The sequence below is a fragment of the Symphalangus syndactylus genome, chromosome 4 (genome assembly GCF_028878055.3).
Source record: "Symphalangus syndactylus isolate Jambi chromosome 4, NHGRI_mSymSyn1-v2.1_pri, whole genome shotgun sequence".
NCBI classification, from domain to species: domain Eukaryota; kingdom Metazoa; phylum Chordata; class Mammalia; order Primates; family Hylobatidae; genus Symphalangus; species Symphalangus syndactylus.
In genome coordinates this window covers 18,864,357-18,886,668 of record NC_072426.2, presented here as the reverse complement: position 1 = coordinate 18,886,668, position 22,312 = coordinate 18,864,357, and the positions used below count along the sequence as shown (strand labels likewise).

Below are 22,312 nucleotides of genomic sequence, written 5' to 3'. Positions count from 1 at the left end.
AATTAGGAAGGAATATGCAATCACATGTAAACTGACACAGTGGTTAAGAGCTCGGGAGTCAGATATCCGCATTTTAAGCCAGTAAATTTAATTAACCTTGCAAGGTATCATTTTAACCCACATGTAAATTGGAAATAATAGCATTTTCTTTATAGCTATGTCATGGGGAATGAAATAAAATCAACTACATGAATCACTTAGCACAATGATTGTTTAACTATTATTAGTCACTATTCTTATTTAAGAGCCTGGAATATAGCAGACACTCAATAATTGTTGGTGCTATCTCCCTCCTCCCAACCCCCACTTCTCTTACCTTTAACCAATGTCTACGGAAAGTACATATGCCTTTTACTACCTGATCCTTGACAATAATGATGGGTAAGGGACTCATATCCATGTTTTTTTGCTAAAGTGCTCTAATTAAGAATGATGCCATAGTATATCTTTTGAGAGTTATTTGAAGATTCTTCTCTGAAAACTTTATTAAATGGAGGGCACATATTGGTGCTAAATCTGAGACTCAAAATACGTGGATAGATAAATATATTTTATATTTATTAGCTTTGGCAAATTAGGTGGCACATAAAATATTTTACTTAGAATAACCTTGAGCTATCTCTTTCTAACCAAAGTGTAAGTATCCTTCAGTAGTTACAATCTTTTAGAGCATAAGCATCTTAGGACATACTTTAATGCTTCTCGGACAGCACTGATCAGTAAGGAAAGAAGGAAGGAAGTCTTTGTGATCCAACATTATCTTTTATGGCCCATCAGAGCTTTTACTGCGTCATTTTCTTTAACTCAGACCCATACTGAAGTTGTCTTTTGTTTTCTTAATGAGCTACTTTTACACAAAATCATGTGGTCATCATGTACTTTTTAAAAATATGCTCTATTATCAAGGCACAAGTTTACAAGAAGGCAATTATTTAGTGTTAGCACTTCTATCCAATCCCAGCATGACACATGCATTAAATGTGCTCTCAGTTGTAAACATTGTCATTATTCATGGCACACCAGTAGGCACTATAAAAATAAATCAAATACTATTCATTTGTTTCCACTTCAATTCAGTAATGCTTTAGCTTCACAAAATTTCTTTAAAACCAAGAAAGAGATTCTAAATTAAAAGTTTTAATTTCTCCATAATATGAAAATGCTTCAAATTTTCTTGTTGTAAATGGCAGAACATTAACTTTAGAGAATCAAATATCCATAAACCTCATTATGCTAATACCAATTAAAATTTCTAATTTAAGGTAAATTCAGATAAGTATGTTCAGAAATAGAGGTGTTTCTGGTTATTCAGCATAACCTGATGGAGAAATAGAAATAATCAAATCTATATCTATACATAAAAAAGACTCCTTAACTAATTCTAACCTCTAGATGTCTCAGTTCCCCAGTTTATTAAGAAGGAATAATATTCTTCCCTCTGACAAATTTGCTAGTCTGTTTTAGAAATAAATCACACCTACCAATTATGAAATTAAAATTTCTCAAGTAACAGAACAACAAAAGATAAATCCCCTGCGATGTAATGGTCACTTGGAAGTCAATAAAATTCACTTTATTCTGTGCTTAAGTAAAAATGCTTTAAACTGGAAGAAAATGTAATTAGGGAATGTATGCAGAAAAATATGTATTAACTAAAATATTACTTGTCATGCTTTATTACCAAAAAGGGATTAAACACTGAGTAATATTAATTAGACTTTTACAATCTTAAGTTAAGGTTAGTTTTCTCCAGCAATGACTTATTTCTCGAAGTACCTTTGGTCGACCAGGATGCATAGAGTTAAGGAGACATTTTAAACCCCCTCTGCTGAGGCCATTTATTAGCCCTTGATACATTCTCAGAGCAACAGAGGTTTTCACACCAGTGACTACTATTGTATTTTTATAATTATTGGCTTAATGTCTGCTTCTTGTGATAGATTTTGAGTTTTGTGAGAAAAAGGATATTCTTGGTATTGGTTGTGCTGTATACCCAGTACCAGTACTGTCTTTGACATAGAGTTGATTATACAAATTTTCATTGTTGTTGAATGAATTGCTAAATTAATAAACTAGAGGAAGGGTATACTTGGGAAAGAATGAATGAACAATTAAAGTACAAAATTCCCCTAAGCAGTCAGTATAGGGAAATTTTTATTAATTACTTCCATCACAGAGCAATGGAATGTTTACTCATTATTCCTAGGAGAGAGAAATAAAATAATAAAACCTGGCATATTCACAACACGTGACATTTTATTTTAAAAAACACAAATAGGCTGGGCATGGTGGCTCACGCCTATAATCCCAGCACCTGGGAGGCCAAGGTAGGTGGATCACTTGAGGCCAGAGTTCGAGACCAGCCTGACCAACATGGTGAAACCCCATCTCTACTGATAATACAAAAATTAGCCAGGCGTGGTGGTGCACACCTGTTGTCACAGCTACTCAGGAGGCTGAGGCACTAGAATTCCTTGAACCTGGGAGGCGGAGGTTGCAGTGAGCAGAGATTGTGCCACTGCACTCCAGCCTGATGACAGGAAGAAAGACTCAGTCTCAAAAAAAAAAAAGCAAATAGTGAAAGTTTCGTGCTTCAGGTGCTTCATAGTAAATTAACTTCAATATTTCTAAAATAATTTTACTGGAGGTCTTAGGTTGTATAATAAGGCAAGGCAATAAAACAAAAGGCATACAGATTGGAAGAGGGGGAATATTTCTCCTTATTTGCATATTATAGGATCATGTACATAAAAAATCCTAAGGAATTCCTAAAAAAAGCTGTTAGAAATAGTGTAGTGGTTTTCATATATCCATAAATTGTCTGATACTCCTCTCTTCAAGAGATGGCACCTAATTTTCCTTCCCTTGCATGGAGTATATCTGTACATTCACCATTTCCAGCAGTTGAGTACTTACTAGCTGCCAGGCAACATGGCATGGGTTTTCCATTACTGTACCACTTAATCTTCACAACAAATCCCTGAGATATGTACTTAGCACCTTCAGTCAGAGGGCATGGAAATATAAATTAACAGAAGAGGCAGAAACAGAGGAATGTAAATCATGAACTGTCTGAAGGATCCCTGTATGTGTCGTCACCACATTGTTCTTCCCTACTCTCAGGCTTGAAATAGTGTTTTGCCACCATGCTGATGCCAGAGAAACAGCCTATTTAAAGATGAAGTAATCTAAATAAAACTCTCAGAGCTATCACCATAGGAAGGCCCTTCTTACTTTGCTATTGGCAAGATTTTCTTTTCATTGGAGGAGGTGGGCAGAAAAGTGACCAAAGGACATGTAGTCTTATTGTCTTCTCCCTGCCTCCATACTCTAAAATAAACCTTGCCAGTCCAGGTGGCCTGACCATGTCTGCAGGTCTTGTAGTTTGCTCTTTCAGAGATGGCCAAGACCAACACACACACACACACAGACACACAAACACACACACACACACACACACACACACACACACACACACACACACAGGTAAGCAACCTAGAGGATCAGTCATGGAGGTTCAGTTTTCATCTAAGAAAAGTTCCACAAGGGAAAAACATAAAAAACAGAAGGAAGGAAATAACAAAAAAATCGGCACAATTTTTCAAACTGAGAAAAATACAACACAAATTTTTAAATTGAAAGGGATCGCCAAGAAGAAAAATGAAAACATTTTTAAAAGAATTTTTTTTAAATGACTTCTAGAATCAGCCCTAATATGTAAAGAGCTATTGCTATGGTGCTATTTGAAAATGGACTTAGATTACTTTATAATGTGTACTGCTAACTTTAGAGCAATCACTAAAAAATTTTAAAAGTATAAATGATGAACTAAAAAATGAAATAAAATTATATAAAAGGCTCAATTAAAACCAAAGATGGCAGAAAAAGAAAAAGAAGAAAAGTTTAAATAAATAAATAACAAAGAAAAAGTGAAACAAATAGAAGAAATATTACAAACATCATAGATATTAATCCACATATATTTAAAAAGCCACTTAAAATGTGAACAGTCTAAATTATTACCGATTTAAAACCAGGGGGGTGTCAGAGTCAGAGTAGGTTTTAAAAAAACAAAAACAAGAACAAGACCAAACTATCCATTGTCTACAAGAAACCCACTTTAAACATAAAGTCAGAAACAAGTAAAACAAAAAGAGATAGAGAAAGATATACATCACTAACCCTAATCAAAACAACCTGGAATAGCAGCATTAATTTCAGAGAGAATAGACTTCAAAACAACGAAAAATTTCCATAATAATCTTTAATGTGCATGCAGCAACAACTGACCATCAAAATACATAAGCAAAAACTGACAGAGCTGCAAGGAGAAATAAACAAATCCACTATTACATTTGGGGTCTTCAACATCCCTCTTTCAGTAAGAATAATTCAAGATGAAATGCAGAATGCAACACATCAATCTATTACAAGTGCAGAAAATAACCTCACCAAAGCAGTAGGGGAAAAGGTGCAGTATACCACAGATGTATAGGTCAATAATTCTGATAATGTTATACATGTAATTGGAATTGAACAATTAGGTAAATGGATAGTAGCTGGTGGGATCCGGCCTTCTTGCTGCTGAAGCAAGGATTCACGGATAGTAAGGGAAGGAGGCTATGATGATTCAGGTGGTAATGTGTTAGAATTGCAGCCATCAATAAAAACTCTGCTTTTATTTGTATAAATATAGATGGTTACATATGGGAATATATATATGAGTGTATACACATGTTTTAGTATGCACACATGTATTTCTATAGTCTATCAGCAGAGAGGCCCTAGAAGCAATGACACTCGGTATCAATCATCACAGCTAACACCCAAATCTTTGTTCTTGTGCCATTTTCAATAAAAGGAACCATGGTTTCTTTTTATACATATATACACTTTAAGTTCTAGGGTACATGTGCACAACGCGTAGGTTTGTTACATATGTATACATGTGCCATGTTGGTGTGCTGCACCCATTAACTCCTCATTTACATTAGGTATATCTCCTAATTCTATCCCTCCACCATCCCCCCCACCAAATGACAGGCCCCGGTGTGTGTTCTACACCAGGTGTGAGATGTTCCCCACCCTGTGCCAACAAGTTCTCATTGTTCCATTACCACCTATGAGTGAGAATATGTGGTGTTGGTTTTCTGTCCTTGCGATAGTTTACTGAGAATGATGGTTTCCGGTTTCATCCATGTCCCTACAAAGGACATGAACTCATCCTTTTTTATGGCTGCATAGTATTCCACGGTGTATATGTGCCACATTTTCTTAATCCAGTCTATCATTGATGGACATTTGGGTTGGTTCCAAGTCTTTGCTATTGTGAATAGTGCTGCAATAAACATACGTGTGCCTGTGTCTTTATAGCAGCATGATTTATAATCCTTTGGGTATATACCCAGTAATGGGATGGCTGGGTCAAATGGTATTTCTAGTTCTAGATCCCTGAGGAATCACCACACTGTCTTCCACAATGGTTGAACTAGTTTAGGTTCCCAGAGAAATTGCTGATTCTAGGACTGTAGCAGGAAGTATACAAAGTGAGTTCTGGTGGTGACAGAAAGTAACAAAGTCCTCAGGAAAAATAAAAAAGCAAACTACGTTGATGGGGTATGTCAAGCAGGCACAGAAGCCAATTGAAAGATTTTCCAATGGCCAAAGCTGGAACAATTTGAACAACAAAATAAAGTAGCATTGGATTATAAACCAGAGTATAAAAAAAATTATGAGGCTATACTAATATATATGTGTATGTGTGTATATATATATGATTAAATAAATTAATAAATGAGGAGAAGAGACAAAATTACCTTGCAGAAAAATTCCAAATAAATCTATGTAGGTACCCTAAATGAGGGGGAGCAAAACTCTGCATCCCTTAGCAATAGGCTATCCTCCTTGCAAAGAGTGTAGTGCAAAAAAGTGGACAAAATAATAACTTTAAAGTGGAGAAACCTGAAAAAACAGTTTCAGTCAGATTATCAAAATCCAGGTCAGCAGTCATAAATCATGTTGACACTATGTGCATTTGATATGATGTGAAGAAAATGACACTTTACTTCTGTGATCTTCCTCCCCAAATCTTATAACCCCAGTCTATTCATGAGGAAATTGTTTTAATCCAAAAAATGGGCATGCTACAATATACCTGACCTGTACTCCGAAAAACTGCCAAAGTCATCGAAAACAAGGAAAGTTTGAGAAACTCACAGCCAAGAGGAGTCTAAGACACGACAACTAAATGTGATAACCTAGATGAGATCTTGAGCAGAAAAAAAAAGTCAGTTAATAAGAAATGAGAGACAAATAAACTATGAACTTTAGTTAATAATAAGGTACCAGTATTGATTCATTAAACATAACAAATATAACATAGTAATATAACATGTTTCTAATAGAAGAAATAGAGTATATGGGGTGGGTGTATATGGGAACTCTCTGTACTATGTGCTCAATTTTTCCATAAATCTAAAAGTATTCTAAAAAGTAAAGTCTGTAAATTGTTTTAAATCTTTTCAATGAAGTTTTCTTATGCAGAGGCTCTAGAAATTTCTGCACCCCCAAGAACAAAAAGAAAAATTAGACAAGATTTCAGAAAGAAAAAACATGGATGATTTTCAAAGTGCTGAGGCTCAGGATAGCAAAATATTTCTCATCAATAATACTGGGTACTAGAAGAAACTAGGAAAATGCCATCAAAGTTTTGAGGATAAAAAAAGAATTTTGAGCCAAGAAAAATAAATAATTTGGAGCCTAGCCAAGCTGCTACCCAAATACACTAGTAAAATAGTAACATTTTCAAACTTTCAAGGACTCAGAAAATTCGCAGACTTTCCCCAAATAATTATTAAAACATATTCTTTAGCAAAATTAAAACAAGGAACAGAAGAAAGAAGATAACATAGGAACTGAGATGAAAAAAAGTAGCATAACAAACCCAGAATTACAATGAAATCTTAGAAAAATGAGTGTATATCAGGATGAGAAGGAACATGGTCCATACAGAATTGCATATCAAAACCTTTGAGAAGACGGTCTTGAAGAAGAGAATGAATTCCCTATAACAAAAAGCACGGTGAAAAATCTGAATCATTGTGGTGAGAAGATGAATAAATATCATATTAGATAATTTAAATAATATGTTTACCTCCATGCCTCAAGTTTTATAAATCATGGTTCTCATTCAAGAAGCCAAACTTAGTAAAATAAGATTACCTCTCCCCCCATGGTTTCAAAACTCTTCCTCATTCCTTAGTAAATAATATCTATATACTCAACAGTTTGACATCTTTTTTAGTAAAATATTTATAATAAATCTATAGAGAAAGCATGAAAGAATTATAGAATAAGATATAAATGATACAAGCATAAATAAATAAAAGTCATAATAAGGAGGATGGTGGTGGTAGGTGGAAAAGTTGGGAGGGGTGGTGAGCACCATACATGTACTCATTCTTTCATCTAATAGGGCAGTCAAGAGAGTCTGCCTATAGTTAAGAAACAGACGGTTAATTCTATCATGTACTGATATAGGCAATCAATAAAATAACTGAAAAATAAATATGTGACTGATTGAGAGAGTAGCAGTTTGGGACGGAGTTGGAGGAGTAACGAGAAAGTAATATAATGACCTAAATTCCTCATTTTTCAGAGTAGGGGGTTGTAGCTATTCACTTACATTGATAAATGAAGAAATGTAGATAATCCCGCATCAAAAAAAAATGTTAAAGACAAGATAAGGTGTAATTTATTTTGAATTTTTTAATTGAAACATCAAAAAATTAAATTTAAGCTTTCTGTGGTTATGTGGAAATTATAATGCTTAGTCCCAAATTCTGAAAGATATATACACCTACATCCCTGCAACATTAATTGCAGTCTACATTCCTTAGAAAGCTACAGCTTCATGATACAAATGGAGACAGCCATTCTGAGCTCAAAGCATGTACTGAGCTTCAAGTCTTCACTGTTCAACAATGAAAGCATGAATATAAATCAAATACTCCATTCATAATATAGAAAAACAAAAAGCTAAGAAATAGAAATACAAGAAAAACAAGACAGGAAAAACAAAGTCCTAAAGATTTTTTTAATGAATGAATAATGAAAGAAACAAAATAGTTCTGATAAATAATCCAAATTTTATTCAAAATATGAAACATACATACTTCCAGCAAGTTGGTTTACTTGTTTTCTGTAAAGTGAAAATATAAGTATACATAATTAGGAACAAGAAATGGAACAGATAAAATATATTATTAACAGACAAAATATATTAAATCATATATAATGGATAAAAATATATTTTTATAAAATATATTATTTTATTTTTAAAATATATTATTTTATATTATTAAATTATATATACTATAACAAATAAAATTATATTATTAAAAATACTATAAACAGATATGTTAAGCATATAAAATACATTATGTAACAGATAAAATTATATTATTTCTAATTATAATTATGATACCTAGACTCTGAGAAAGCATGAAGCAATTTAAGCACAGAGCTTGCAATGCAGTACCTTATAAGCCAGCCCAAGCAAATATAAAAATAACTTGAATGTGAGACATTAATTAAGTACCATAAAAGTAACAACAATAAGTAGAGCCAGTTATATGAAGAAGGAAGAACGGGATATTTCAGTAATACGGAAACTGAAAAATGAGAAAATTTCCAGAAGAAATAGGCAATCAGTAAGTCAACGACGCAGTGTCATCAGGCAGAATGGATTTTGCATAGATAGGAAGCCAAATAGTCCCTTTGCTACAATCTCTGAAATAGCTATCAATTAAGAAGTGACTGGATGACCAAAGTTTGTCAACCAAAAAAGCAGGTCAATATGAAACAGACAGGAAGAAAAAAGGAAAGGGGCAAAGGAAGAAAGATTGAGAAGGAAAAAGAACAAATAAATTTCTGGTTTCCTCTGAGGCAACATCGGACACCATTATCTTTCACAGACATACCAACTTAGGAGTGGTAAGGACCTTAGAGATCATTTTCTGAATCCTCCCCATTTTACACATGATGAACTTGTGCTCTTCGGTGAGGAACAAGAAAAGTCACACTCCTGGACTCCAGATTTACAGTACAATTACCATTCCATTACACTGCATGGTCTCTCATTTACTTCAACAAAAGACAGGGGGTGATAATCCATGATTTTTCACCATTTTAAAATTTATTTACAATATTTGTATTTTTCTTATGTAATTAAACAACACTTAGGTTGCAATGGGGTGAGTAAAGAAAATCTTAAAAAGGAAGCCATCTCCATTTCATAGTTACATTCTATGAAACTATGAAACTCTACTTTGCTCAATTTCTACATGGCTGTTCCTGCTGAACCCTTGGGGCTCAGGCACTTGAACAGAAATTATCTGGCAAAGTGCTGTCTTATTGGGACATGGCAGCATATCTATCTTGATTCTTATTCAAATGTGCAAATCATGAAGTCCCCTGTAATAGAATGTAAATACAGTTTTTGCCTTTCAATACAAGGTCAAGCCGCAATTTAAGGCTCTTTGTAATATTCCTAGCATCCTAGTCTCCAGGCCTCTAAGAACACTTAAAAACAAAAACCTGCAACCAGCAATGTTTTGCAGTTCAATTATGCCGGAAATAGGAAGTAATTCTAAGATTCTGAATAGGTCCTTGATGAAAATATTGGCTAGGAAAATGATTGTGCCCTCATGCCTATCCAGCACATCTGGTAGGAAAGGATTGTTACTTTATTTGCATTCCACGAACAATTAAAAAACTAATTTGCAGTTTGAGACAAACAAAGAAATGTGAAACAGCAGTTGACTGATTGAAATCTTTTCAATAAAAGAATAATCCTGACAGAATTACTTTAAAGGGTTTTTTTTTTCCTTTAAAAATCTTCATTAATTGAGTTCCATTACTTTAAAAACTATCTTGGTTTGAACTGATATTTATCTTTGTGCTAAATAATTTAGCAGCAGTGGGAAGGTTGGGGGAAGGACTGTATGAGACATATGGTTAAAAGACACGAGTGGAAAGAGGCTCACAAAAGACTAAGTAAAAGAATCCCCATATACCCTCAAAATGGAGAAGAAAGAGTGAGAGAGAGGACAGAAGGAAGCTGACATGCCAGGGGACAAAGAAAACAGAAAAGAAGGTAACCCAGAGGTGAAAAGAACTCATGTGTCTTCCTTTTCCAGTAGGTGGGGAGGTTTGAGCAGAGAGGTTGTGAATAGTCCAGGCAGGCAAGCATGGAGCAAAGTCCACATCAGCATCAGTGATGTCTCCTGCAAGCTCTGAGCACACTGAAGATCTGGTCCTCAGCGAAAGTGCCCTACCTGTGAATGTGCGCTATCCTTCAGGCACATATTAAATGGAAGGGTATCTACACATTCTGATGCTATTAACTTAAAGGACTACATTTTTCTTAGGAAATTTCTGACCTAATATTTGGTACCTTTCGTTTCTAATTTCTAATTAAAATATATGTTGAGATAATTCTGCTTAAAAGCATCTGGAACTCTACTTCAAATATACTCTTGTGTTCTAGTAGAGGCCAGCAGGAATTACATTCTATGAAACTAAATATCTGTAGATCAGAGCATGAGTTGAGAAGTAAAGCTTGTGAGGGACAGGGTTTACCCCATAGTAAGAGCTGTAGGAAAGTATAGCTGGCTGAAATGCAATATCGGGTACACTCTTACTTTCAGTTGTGGACAGACACTTGCACTGAATCTGAGACTTCTTTTTCCAATGGTTATTTTACAAAGAACAATTATAAGATCTGTACACCACTTTCCCCATGCCACTCAACTCCTCTGCAGACATTACTGACCAGTCACAGCTTCTCTTCTATCTGAGGCAGGACTCAGCTTCATTGTAACATTATACTCATTAAAGTGGCTTGAGAGTAGAAATCTTTTCTACCTGTGAGTTATTCTCTTATCTTCTATGATGCTTTACTCAAAAATTAGCCATTAGTAATTACATTCAGGCCAAATTCTTACAACTGCAAAAATGTAGAACTGGAAGACAAATGTAGATCTACAAAAACTTCTTTAAAATTGTTATAAAGGGCCAGGCACGGTGGCCCATGCCTTAATCCCAGCACTTTGGGAGGCCAAAGCAGGCAGATCACTTGAGGTCAGGATTTCAAGACCAGCCTGGTTGATATGGCAAAACCCCATGTTTACTAAAACTACAAAAATTAGCCAGGCATGGTGGTGGGCATCCGTAATACCAGCTACTCTGGAGGCTAAGGCAGGAGGGTCACTTGAGCCCAGGACGTGGAGGTTGCAGTGAGCTGAGATCATGCCACAGCATTCCAGCCTAGGTGATAAAGCAAGACCCTGTCTCAAAAAAAAAAATTGCTATAAAGATTTTCAGAGTGAGAAGTTATATTTTAAATCTAGGTGTTGTGTATTAAGTATGCAATTGTATAATGTTTCATAATCTTCAAAGAATTTTCACATACTTTTTTCAATTTGACTTATATTGCAATACTGTGTGAAAGAGAAAATGAATTCAACAAAAGAAAGAAACCACCAGAAGATAAGAAATTGAGGCTTTGGTAATTTTGCTTTGATGATTTTGAAAGGCAGAAGTACTAGTTCATTCAGTACAGGGCGGGCTTGTTATTTCTCCTCTACTCAATTTAGTGCCAAACAAATGGTCTCAAACTTGCTGTATTATGTGGCACTGCCAAATCCATGGTTTTTCTTTGCATTTCTAACTCAGTATTTCGGGAGCTAGGAATAAAATTGAAATTACAAGTGTTCTATGATCTGCAGCCAAAATTCGATCTTAGAAACAAAAGCAATCATTGAGGTAATATGCTTGAAAAATACTTCTACTTCCATGAAGTGTTTACTATAGAAAAATAATTGGACATATTTTTTCCTAGATCTAAAGCATTTCAATGCAGATCATTCTAATTACAGCTGATTAAACCAGGCCTTTGCTATGACCCATTAGGTCAAAGACATCTTTTTCCTTTGATACAAAAAAAATTTATCTTTCTGAATAAATAATTACTGAGATCCTTTCAATACTTTTAACTTCTCCCAACCCAAGTCACCTATATATAGTTAACATATACCAGTTAATCCTAATGTGTTCCTTATCATTTGGATTTTAATTGCCACGTAAACTTGTTATTCATATCTATGACTGTAATATCCTTTATTATAATGATATCCAAAGTATACAATGCTCCAGAAAGAAAAGGCTTTAACTCAGCAGAAACAAAAACCTAGTATATAAAACACCACAAATTCAATCAAATCAATTTTCTTTCATTTTAAGATGTACATTATTTTGGATACATATTTTCTTATGCTCTATGTAAGTCTTCTCCTAGGATTCTTTTTATTTTTGTGAATTATTGGCAACAAAATTGCTAACTCATGAAGTTCAGCTTATAGAAATGCTAGTTATGTTAAATAAATTGATTTTACCCCACCCAACCTGCCTGCCCTATTTTTCTGTGTTTTCCACTTTAGTATTTCTATCTTAGATTTGCAAAATTATAATAACAAAGTTGGAAACAGAGTTCCCAGGAAAAGTTTCCAAATCATTGTATCTTTTTATTATTATGTGTATAAATTTATAATGTACGAGGGTAACTTTGTTCAAAGATATATTGCCTATTGGTAAAGTCAGGGCTTTTAGTGTATCCATCACCTGAATAATGTGCATTGTACACACTAAGTAATTTCTCATCATCCACTATCCTCTAATCACTCCCTTCAGAGACTTCATTGTCTATCATTTCATGCTCTATGGCCATGTGTACACATTACTGAGCTCCCACTTATAAATGAGAACATGTGGTATTTGTCTTTTCTCTGTTTGAGTTGTTTCACTTAAGAGCCTCCAGTGTCATCCATGTTGCTGCAAAAGACAGGATTTTGAGACAGGAATAATACAGGGTGGTTGCAAAGGAATAGAAAATTCTAGGCAGTAGTGTTGCAGGACTTTTCCTTAGTTCAGCTAAAGACAAGGTACTTGTCTGTCCCGTGGCCATGAAAATTTAGGCTTGCAGATGGTTTGAAGGGTGAGTAAAGCAGGGTTGTATTGGATGAAAAGGAAGTAAAGGGGGAAAAATGGACTCTTGCAAGGCCAGAGTCCCGGCTAGAATGCCTCCTGCCTGCAGCTTGAATCCCAGGTTCCACCCAGGAAAAGGAGGGGCCGGGTTCCTCCTGGCTGCAAAGGGTGAGGACTTCCCAAGGCTCCACCCCAGTGGGCAGGCTGGTTGAAGTTTCTCCAGGGACCCTCCCTCCCACCTGGCTATCTCATTCCCCCCTGTAAAGAAGTATGTCTAACTCCCATTAGATTAAGGGTAAGGACAAAGACCGATCTTAACTGCTTCCTGCTGACAGGGACACAGTTTTGGGGAAATGGTAGTCAGAGCTTTCTCAGAGGCCTATTTAAGGGTTCCCAGCAGAAAGAAGCATCATCAGATGCTCCAGTTGCATGACAGTTTGCAGTTTGATGCCCTGAAGGCAACAACAGATGAACCAGGTTATTAGAAAACATGTATCAAAACGAAACAAGGAGAGGGGTAAGGACAGCTCAAAAATTCCAAGGCCTTTCACAAGTTTGCACAAGAGGGAGGCTGAAAGCCCAACTGGTAAAAAAACTTTACCCTTTTGCCGACATGTTGGGCTTCTGGGTTCCCTTCACCTCAGCCCAATCTTAATTAAGCCAACCAGTTTATGGTTTGGGAAATTAGCACTTTCCAGTTTGGAGGATGCATCTGAGGGGAGTGACCTGTAGGACGGAGACATAATTACCTAACTGAAGAAAGGAATGAGGAGGAGAAAGAAAAAAAAAAAAAGGCACTTTTCAAAGGAGTCCCAGGGGTTCGGGTTGCATTCAAAAGGGGTACAGACTGAAGATGAATGGCTATCCATCCAGAAAAAGGGGAGCAGGTATCTCTGGTTCCCTTCTCTTCCTTGCAGATAACAGGTACACGAGGGAGAGAGGGAGGAGCATCCTCTTTCCCTCTTCTGTCCTTGCGTCCCCAAGTCCTGTTGACCTTGGCAGGCACTGCCATGGGTGTAAAAGTGGCTTGCACCTATGAAGCAGGGGGGCTTAGGGGGTGGGGTGATAATCATCCACTCTTACCCATGTATGTCCTATCTCCCATGCTGTCAGTAGCCTTGGAGTTCTCTAGACCTCATTTATCCCATGGATATTAAGGTGGCCTTTATCCATAAAACAGGAAGCTTGGGGTTGGCTTAATCAGCAGGAATCAGCCATACTCACCTGCACTGTGCCTTTTAACTTCTGTTGTCTGCCTCTGGATCCCTTAGATACAGTTTTCTTCCCCAGGACGTTGGCTCAAGGCTTGGAATTGAGTCTGGAAGAAAAATGTGTCTCAGGGGCATTGCACAGACTCCTTATGATAAGCCAAATGCTAATGTGAAACTGTGGAATCGAGTCCTCCTCCAATAAGGGAGAGAAAATAATGTCTTGTGACACACTGAGATAACTGGTGACTATAGTTATGCTTGCCAGGATTTGGGTGCATGGTACTTGACTTTAGTTAGCTCCCTTGGTCTTACTTTCCCAAAAAGGAAACCTTTGAGTGATAGGCATCCTATTTATTCCCTATTTATTATATCACTTGGCAGGATTTGCAGGATAATTACTCAGAACTAGAATACTGATTCAGATTTTTACATTACCCATCTCTCTTGTTCTTTCTGAGCTTCAGTCAGAGATTGCTGGTTGGTTCACAGAAACAAACAGGGTTAGTCTTAAATGTAGGTGAAAGTTAAAAACAACTAGTGAGTTTAGAATTTAGTGACAACTATATAAGTTTTGAAACATGATTTCTGTCTCTCTAGTCCTCATGTTTGTTAAAAAAACAAATCATCATAGGACTGAGTGGTTTGCAAAATAGACTTTTGCCTTATTCCTTGCTAAAGATTTTATACACTAATTTGCATAAAGTGCAGCAAGAATAACTATTTCTATATAGGCCTTTAGGACTGGCTTTAATGGAAGTCTGTTCCACAAGGAATCTCAGATAAGACATTTTAAAGCTGAGCCCAGCCATGAGATTATCCTCAAATAACTGTGAGTTGGGTGATCTTAGGATCTCAAGATAAACTTGGAGCTCCTGAACCTGTTAGAAAGTGACATTGTTGAGGTGGGTTCCAAGATGGCCGAATAGGAATAGTCTGCAGCTCCCAGCGTGATCGAGGCAGAAGACAGGTGATTTCAGCATTTCCACTGAGGTACCTGGTTGATCTCATTGGGATTGGTTGGAAAGTGGGTGCAGCCCACGGAGGGCAAGCCAAAGCAGGTCAGGGCATCGCCTCAACCAGGAAGTAGAAGAGGTCAGCAGATTTCCCTTTCCTAGCCAAGGGAAGCCATGACAGACTGTACCGGAAAAACTGGGACACTGCCAACTAAACACTGCACTTTTCAAATGGTCATAGCAAACGGCACACCAGGAGATTATATCCTGAGCATGGCTCAGCAGGTCCCACTCCCACGGAGCCTTGCTCACTGCTAGTCTGAGATTGAATTTCAAGACCGCAAGCCTTGCTGGGGAAGGGGCATCATCCAGTGCTGAGGCTTGAGTAGGTAAACAAAGCCGCCAGGGAAGCTCGAACTGGGTGGAGCCCACCGCAGCTCAACTAAGCCCACCTGCCTCTGGAGACTCCACCTCTGGGGGCAGGGCATAGCTGAATAAAAGGCAGCAAAAACTTCTGCAGACTTAAACGTCCCTGTCTGACAGCTCTGAAGAGAGCAGTGGTTCTCCCAGCATGGCGTTTGAGCTCTGAGAACAGATAGACTGCCTCCTCAAGGGGGTCCCTGAACCCCGTGTAGCCTACCTTGGAGACACCTCTGAGTAGGGGCTGACTGACACCTCAAACAACTGGGTGCTCCTCTGAGATGAAGCTTCCAGAGGAAGGATCAGGCAGCAATATTTGCTGTTCTGCAATATTGGCTGTTCTGCAGCCTCTGCTGGTGATACCCAGGCAAACAGGGACTGGAGTGGACCTCCAGCAAACTCCAACAGACCTGCAGCTGAGGGACCTGACCGTTAGAAGGAAAACTAACAAACAGAAAGGAATAGCATCAACATCAATAAAAAGGACACCACACCAAAACCCCATCTGTAGGTCACCATCATCACAGACCAAAGCTTGATAAAACCACAAAGATGGGGAGAAACCAGAGCAGAAAAACTGAAAATTCTAAAAACCACAGCATGCCTTCTCCTCCAAAGGATCGCAGCTCCTTGCCAGCAATGGAACAAAGCAGGACAGAGAATGACTTTGACGAGTACACAGAAGTAGGCTTCAGAAAGTCAGTAGTAACAAACTACTCCGAGTTAAAGGAGGATGTTCAAACCCATCGCAAGGAAGCTAAAAACCTTGAAAAAAGACTAGAAGAATGGGTAACTAGAATAAACAGTGTAGAGAAGACCTTAAATGACCTAATGGAGCTGAAAACCATGGCATGAGAACTACATGATGCATGCACAAGCTTCATGAGCCGATTCGATCAAGTGGAAGGAAGAGTATCAGTGATTGAAGAATAAATTAATGAAATCAAGTGAGAAGAGAAGTTTAGAGAAAAAAGAGTAAAAAGAACAAAGCCTCCAACAAATTTGGGACTATGTGAAAAGACCAAATCTATGTCTGATTGGTGTACCTGAAAGTGATGGGGAGAATGGAACCAAGATGGAAAACACTCTGCAGGATATTATCCTGGAGAACTTCCCCAACCTAGCAAGGCAGGCCAACATTCAAATTCAGGAAATACAGAGAACACCACAAAGGTATTCCTCAAGAAGAGCAACCCCAAGATACATAATTGTCAGATTCACCAAGGTTGAACTGAAGGAAAAATGCTAAGGGCAGCCAGAGAGAAAGGTTGGGCTACCCAAAAAGGGAAGCCCATCAGATTAACAGCAGATCTCTCGGCAGAAACCCTATAAGCCAGAAGACAGTGGGGGCCAATATTCAACATTCTTAAAGAAAAGCATTTTCAATCTAGAATTTCATATCCAGCCAAACTAAGCTTCATAAGTGAAGGAGAAATAAAATCCTTTACAGACAAGAAAATGCTGAAAGATTTTGTGACTACCAGGCCTGCCTTACAAGAGCTCCTGAAGGAAGCACTAAACATGAAAAGGAACAACTACTACCAGCCATGGCAAAAACATGCCAAATTGTAAAGACCATCAATGCTAGGAAGAAACTGTATCAACTAACAGGCAAAATAACCAGCTAACAACATAATGACAGGATCAAATTCACACATAACAATATTAACCTTAAATTTAAATGGGCTAAATGCCCCAATTAAAAGACACAGACTGGCAAATTGGAAACACTCAAGACCCATCAGTGTGCTGCATTCAGGAGACCCATCTCACATGCAGAGACACATATAGGCTCAAAATAAAGGGATGCAGGAAGATCTACCAAGCAATGGGATGCTGGAAGATCTACCAAGCAAATGGAAACCAAAACAAGCAGGGGTTGCAATCCTAGTCTCTGATAAAACAGATGTTAAACCAAGAAAGATCAAAAGAGACAAAGAAGGGCATTACATAATGGTAAAGGGATCAATTCAACCAGAAGAGCTAACTATTCAAAATATATATGTACTCAATACAGGAGCATCCAGATTCATAAAGCAAGTCCTGAGAAAACTAAAAAGAGACTTAGACTCCCATGCAATAATGGGAGAATTTAATACCCAGCTGTCAATATCAGACAGATCAACGAGACAAAAGATTAACAAGGATATCCAGGACTTGAACTCAGCTCTGCACCAAGCAGACCTAATAGACATCTACTGAACTCTCCACTGCAAATCAATAGAATATACATTCGTCTCAGCACCACATCACACTTATTCCAAAACTGACCACATAGTTGGAAGTAAATCCCTCCGCAGCAAATGTAAAAGAACAGAAATCACAGCAAACTGTCTCTCAGACCACAGTGCAATCAAATTAGAACTCAGGATTAAGAAACTCACTCAAAACTGCACAACTAGGCCAGACGTGGTGACTCACGCCTGTAATCCCAGCACTTTGGGAGGCTGACGCGGACGGATCATGAGTTCAGGTAATCGAGACGATGGTGAAACCCTGTCTCTAACAAAAATAAAAAAAATTAGCTGGGCGTGGTGGCAGGCCCCTGTAGTCCCAGCAACTTGGGAGGCTGAGGCAGGAGAATGGCCTGAACCAGGGAGGCAGAGCTTGCAGTGAGCGGAGATCGCGCCAGTGCATTCCAGCATAAGTGACAAAGCAAGACTCCCTCTCAAAAAAAAAAAAAAAAAAAAAACTGCACAACTACATGTAAACTGAACAACCTGCTCCTGAATGACTACTGGGTAAATAACGACATGAAAGCAGAAATAAAGATATTCTTTGAAACCAGAGAGAACAAAGACACAATGTAGTACAATCTCTGGGACACATTCAAAGCAGTGTGTAGAGGGAAATTTATAGCACTAAATGCCCACAAGAGAAAGCAGGAAAGATCAAAAATTGACACCCTAACATCACAATTAAAAGAACTAGAGAAGCAACAGCAAACACATCCAAAAGCTAGCAGAAGGGAAGAATAAGAGCAGAACTGAAGGAGATACAGACATAAAAAAACTTTCAAAAAATCAATTAATCCAGGAGCTGTGTTTTTGAAAAGATCAACAAAATTGATAGACCACTAGCAAGACTAATAAAGAATAAGAGAGGGAAGAATCAAATCGACTCAATAAAAAATGATAAAGGGGTATCACCACCAATCCCACAGAAATACAAACTACCATCAGAGAATACTATAGACATCTCTATGCAAACAAACTAGAAAATCTAAAAGAAATGGATAAATTCCTGGACACATACACCCTCCCAAGACTAAACCAGGAAGTTGAATTGCTCAATAGACCAATAACAGGCTCTGAAATTGAGGCAATAATTAATAGCTTACTAAGCAAAAAAAGTCCAGGACCAGATGGATTCACAGCTGAATTCTACCAGAGGTACAAAGAGCAGCTGGTACCATTGCTTCTGAAACTATTCCAATCAATAGAAAAAGAGGGAAGCCTCCATAACTCATTTCATGAGGCGAGCATCATCCTGATACCAAAGGCTGGAAGAGACACAAGAAAAAAGAGAGTTTTAGACCAATATCCCTGATGAACATCAATGCGAAAATCCTCAATAAAATACTGGCAAACTGAATCCAGCAGAACATCAAAAAGCTTATCTACCAAGATCAACTTGGCTTCATCCCTGGGATCCAAGGCTGGTTCAACATATGCAAATCAATAAACGTAATCCATCACATAAACAGAATCAAAGACAAAAGCCACATGATTATCCCAATAGATGCGGAAAAAGCCTCTGACAAAATTCAACAGCCCTTCATGCTAAAAATTGTCAATAAACTAGGTATTGATGGAACATATCTCAAAATAATAAGAGCTATTTATGGCAAACCCAGAGCCAGTATCATACTAAATCGGCAACAACTGGAAGCATTCCCTGTGAAAACTGGCACAAGACAGGGATGGCCTCCCTCATCACTCCCATTCAAAATAGTGTTGGAAGTTCTGACCAGGGCAATCAGGCAAGAGCAAGAAATAAAGTGTATTGAATTAGGAAAAGAGGAAGTCAAATTGTCTCTGTTTGCAGATGACATGATGGTATACTTAGAAAACCCCAGCATCTCAGCCCAAAATCTCCTTAAGCTGATAAGCAACTTCAGCAAAGTCTCAGGATACAAAATCAATGTGCAAAAATCACAAGCATTCCTATACACCACTAACAGACAGAGAGCCAAATCATGAGTGAACTCCCATTCACAGTTGCTACAAAGAGAATAAAATACCTAGGAATCCAACTTACAAGGGATATGAAAGACCTCTTCAAGGAGAACTACAAACGACTGCTCAACAAAATAAAAGAGGACACAAACAAATGGAAAAACATTCCATGCTCATGGATAGGAAGAAGCAAAATCATGAAAATGGCCATACTGCCCAAGGTAATTTATAGATTCAATGCCATCCCCATCAAGAGGCTACCAATGACTTTCTTCACAGAAATGGAAAAAACTACTTTAAAGTTCATATGGAACCAAAAGAGAGGCCACATTGCCAAGACAATCCTAAGCAAAAAGAACAAAGCTGGAGGCATCACACTACCTGACTTCAAACTATACTACAAGGCTACAGTAACCAAAACAGCATACTGGTACCAAAACAGAGATATAGACCAATGGAACAGAAGAGAGGCCTCAGAAATAACATCACACACCTACAACCATCTGTTCTTTGACAAACCTGACAAAAACAAGAAATGAGGACAGGATTCCCTATTTAATAAATGGTGCTGGGAGAACTGGCTAGCCATATGTAGAAAGCTGAAATTGGATCCCTTCCTTACACCTTATACAAAAATTAATTCAAGATGGATTAAAGACTTAAATGTTAGACCTAAAACCATAAAAACCCTAGAAGAAAACCTAGGCAATACCATTCAAGACATAGGCATGGCCAAAGACTTCATGACTAAAACACCAAAAGCAATGGCAACAAAAGCCAAAATTGACAAATGGGATCTAATTAAACTAAAGAGCTTCTGCATAGCAAAAGAAATTACCATTAGAGTGAGCAGGCAACCTACAGAATGGGAGAAAATTTTTGCAATCTACTCATCTGACAAAGGGCTAATATCCAGAATCTACAATGAACTCCAACAAATTTACAAGAAAAAAACAAACAAGTCCATCAAAAAGTGGGCAAAGGATATGAACAGACACTTTTTAAAAGAAGACATTTATGGAGCCAACAGACACATGAAAAAATGCTCATCATCACTGGTCATCAGAGAAATGCAAATCAAAACCACAGTCATCAGAGAAATGCAAATCAAAACCACAATCAGATACCACCTCACACCAGTTAGAATAGTGATCATTATAAAGTCAGGAAACAACAGGTGCTAGAGAGGATGTGGAGAAATAGGAACGCTTTTACACTGTTGGTGGGAATGTAAACTTGTTCAACCATTGTGGAAGTCAATGTGGCGATTCCTCAGGGATCTAGAACTAGAAATACCATTTGACCCAGCCATCCCATTACTGGGTATATACCCAAAGGACTATAAATCATGCTGCTATAAAGACACATGCACACGTATGTTTACTGAGGCACTATACACAATAGCAAAGACTTGGAACCAACCCAAATGTCCATCAATGATAGACTGAATTAAGAAAATGTGGCACATATACACCATGGAATACTACGCAGCCATAAAAAAGGATGAGTTCATGTCCTTTGTAGGGACATGGATGAAGCTGGAAACCATCATTCTCAGCAAACTATCACAAGGACAGAAAAACAAACACCACATGTTTTCACTCATAGGTGGGAATTGAACAATGAGAACACTTGGACACAGGGCGGGCAACATTACACACTGGTGCCTGTTGTGGGATGGGGGGATGGGGGAAGGATAGCATTAGGAGAAATACCTAATGTAAATGACAAGTTAATGTGTGCAGCAAACAAACATGGCACATGTATACATATGTAACAAACCTGCACATTGTGCACATATACCCTAGAACTTAAAATATAATTAAAAAAAGAAAAAGAAAGTGACATTCTTTACTGACCACAGGTCAGGAACCCTATACAGGGACTGCATAGACAAGAGTATGTGGCCAGATTCCCCATTAGGCTTCTATCAGCTCTGCAAGTTGAGCTTGACTCCCCAAAGGGAAGCATACTCTTCCAGTAAAGCCTTGGCAAAACAACCACTTTCTCTAATTGTGTGCTGCTGCAAAAGAAAAATGGATTCCTATTACACTGATGCAAATAACTAAATTGTCATAAAAATACTCACAGACAGTTTCCAAACTCTAGAGGAACCAGGCAGAGAAACAAACATACTCCAAATCTTGGTCATAGGAACATACCTTGCTTATTTATTAAAGGCCATAAATAGCTTAAAATAAGTTTCCTTGACTGGCTTCTCAAGCACCATGTTGGGTGCCAAAAATGTTGTGGGACTTTTCCTTACTTCAGTTAAAGACAGGGTCCTTGTCTGTCCCATGGCCATGAAAATTTAGGCTTGCAGATGGTTTGAAGGGTGAGTAAAGCAGAGTTTCATTGGGTGAAAGGGGGAAACAGGGACTCTCACAAGGCCAGAGTCCCTGCTAGAACGCTTCCTAACTGCAGCTTGAATCCCAGGTTCCACCCAGGAAAAGGAGGGCCCAGGCTCCTCCTTGCTCCAAAGGGTGAGAACTTCCTGAGGCTCTAC

General features: G+C 37.8%; 1 long non-coding RNA gene across 2 annotated transcripts in view; it reads right to left on the bottom strand.

Annotated features, from left to right (window-relative positions):
• Window positions 1–8,127: 8,127 nt before the first annotated feature.
• The window catches only part of LOC134736449 (uncharacterized), a 105,539-nt gene continuing 91,354 nt past the window's right edge, over window positions 8,128–22,312 (bottom strand). For both annotated transcript variants that reach the window (XR_010120454.1, XR_010120455.1), the window contains 3 exons: window positions 14,269–14,362; window positions 13,646–13,770; window positions 8,128–8,200 (listed from right to left, as the gene is read on the bottom strand). This is a non-coding gene — a long non-coding RNA (uncharacterized lncRNA). The remainder of the gene's footprint in view (window positions 8,201–13,645; window positions 13,771–14,268; window positions 14,363–22,312) is intronic.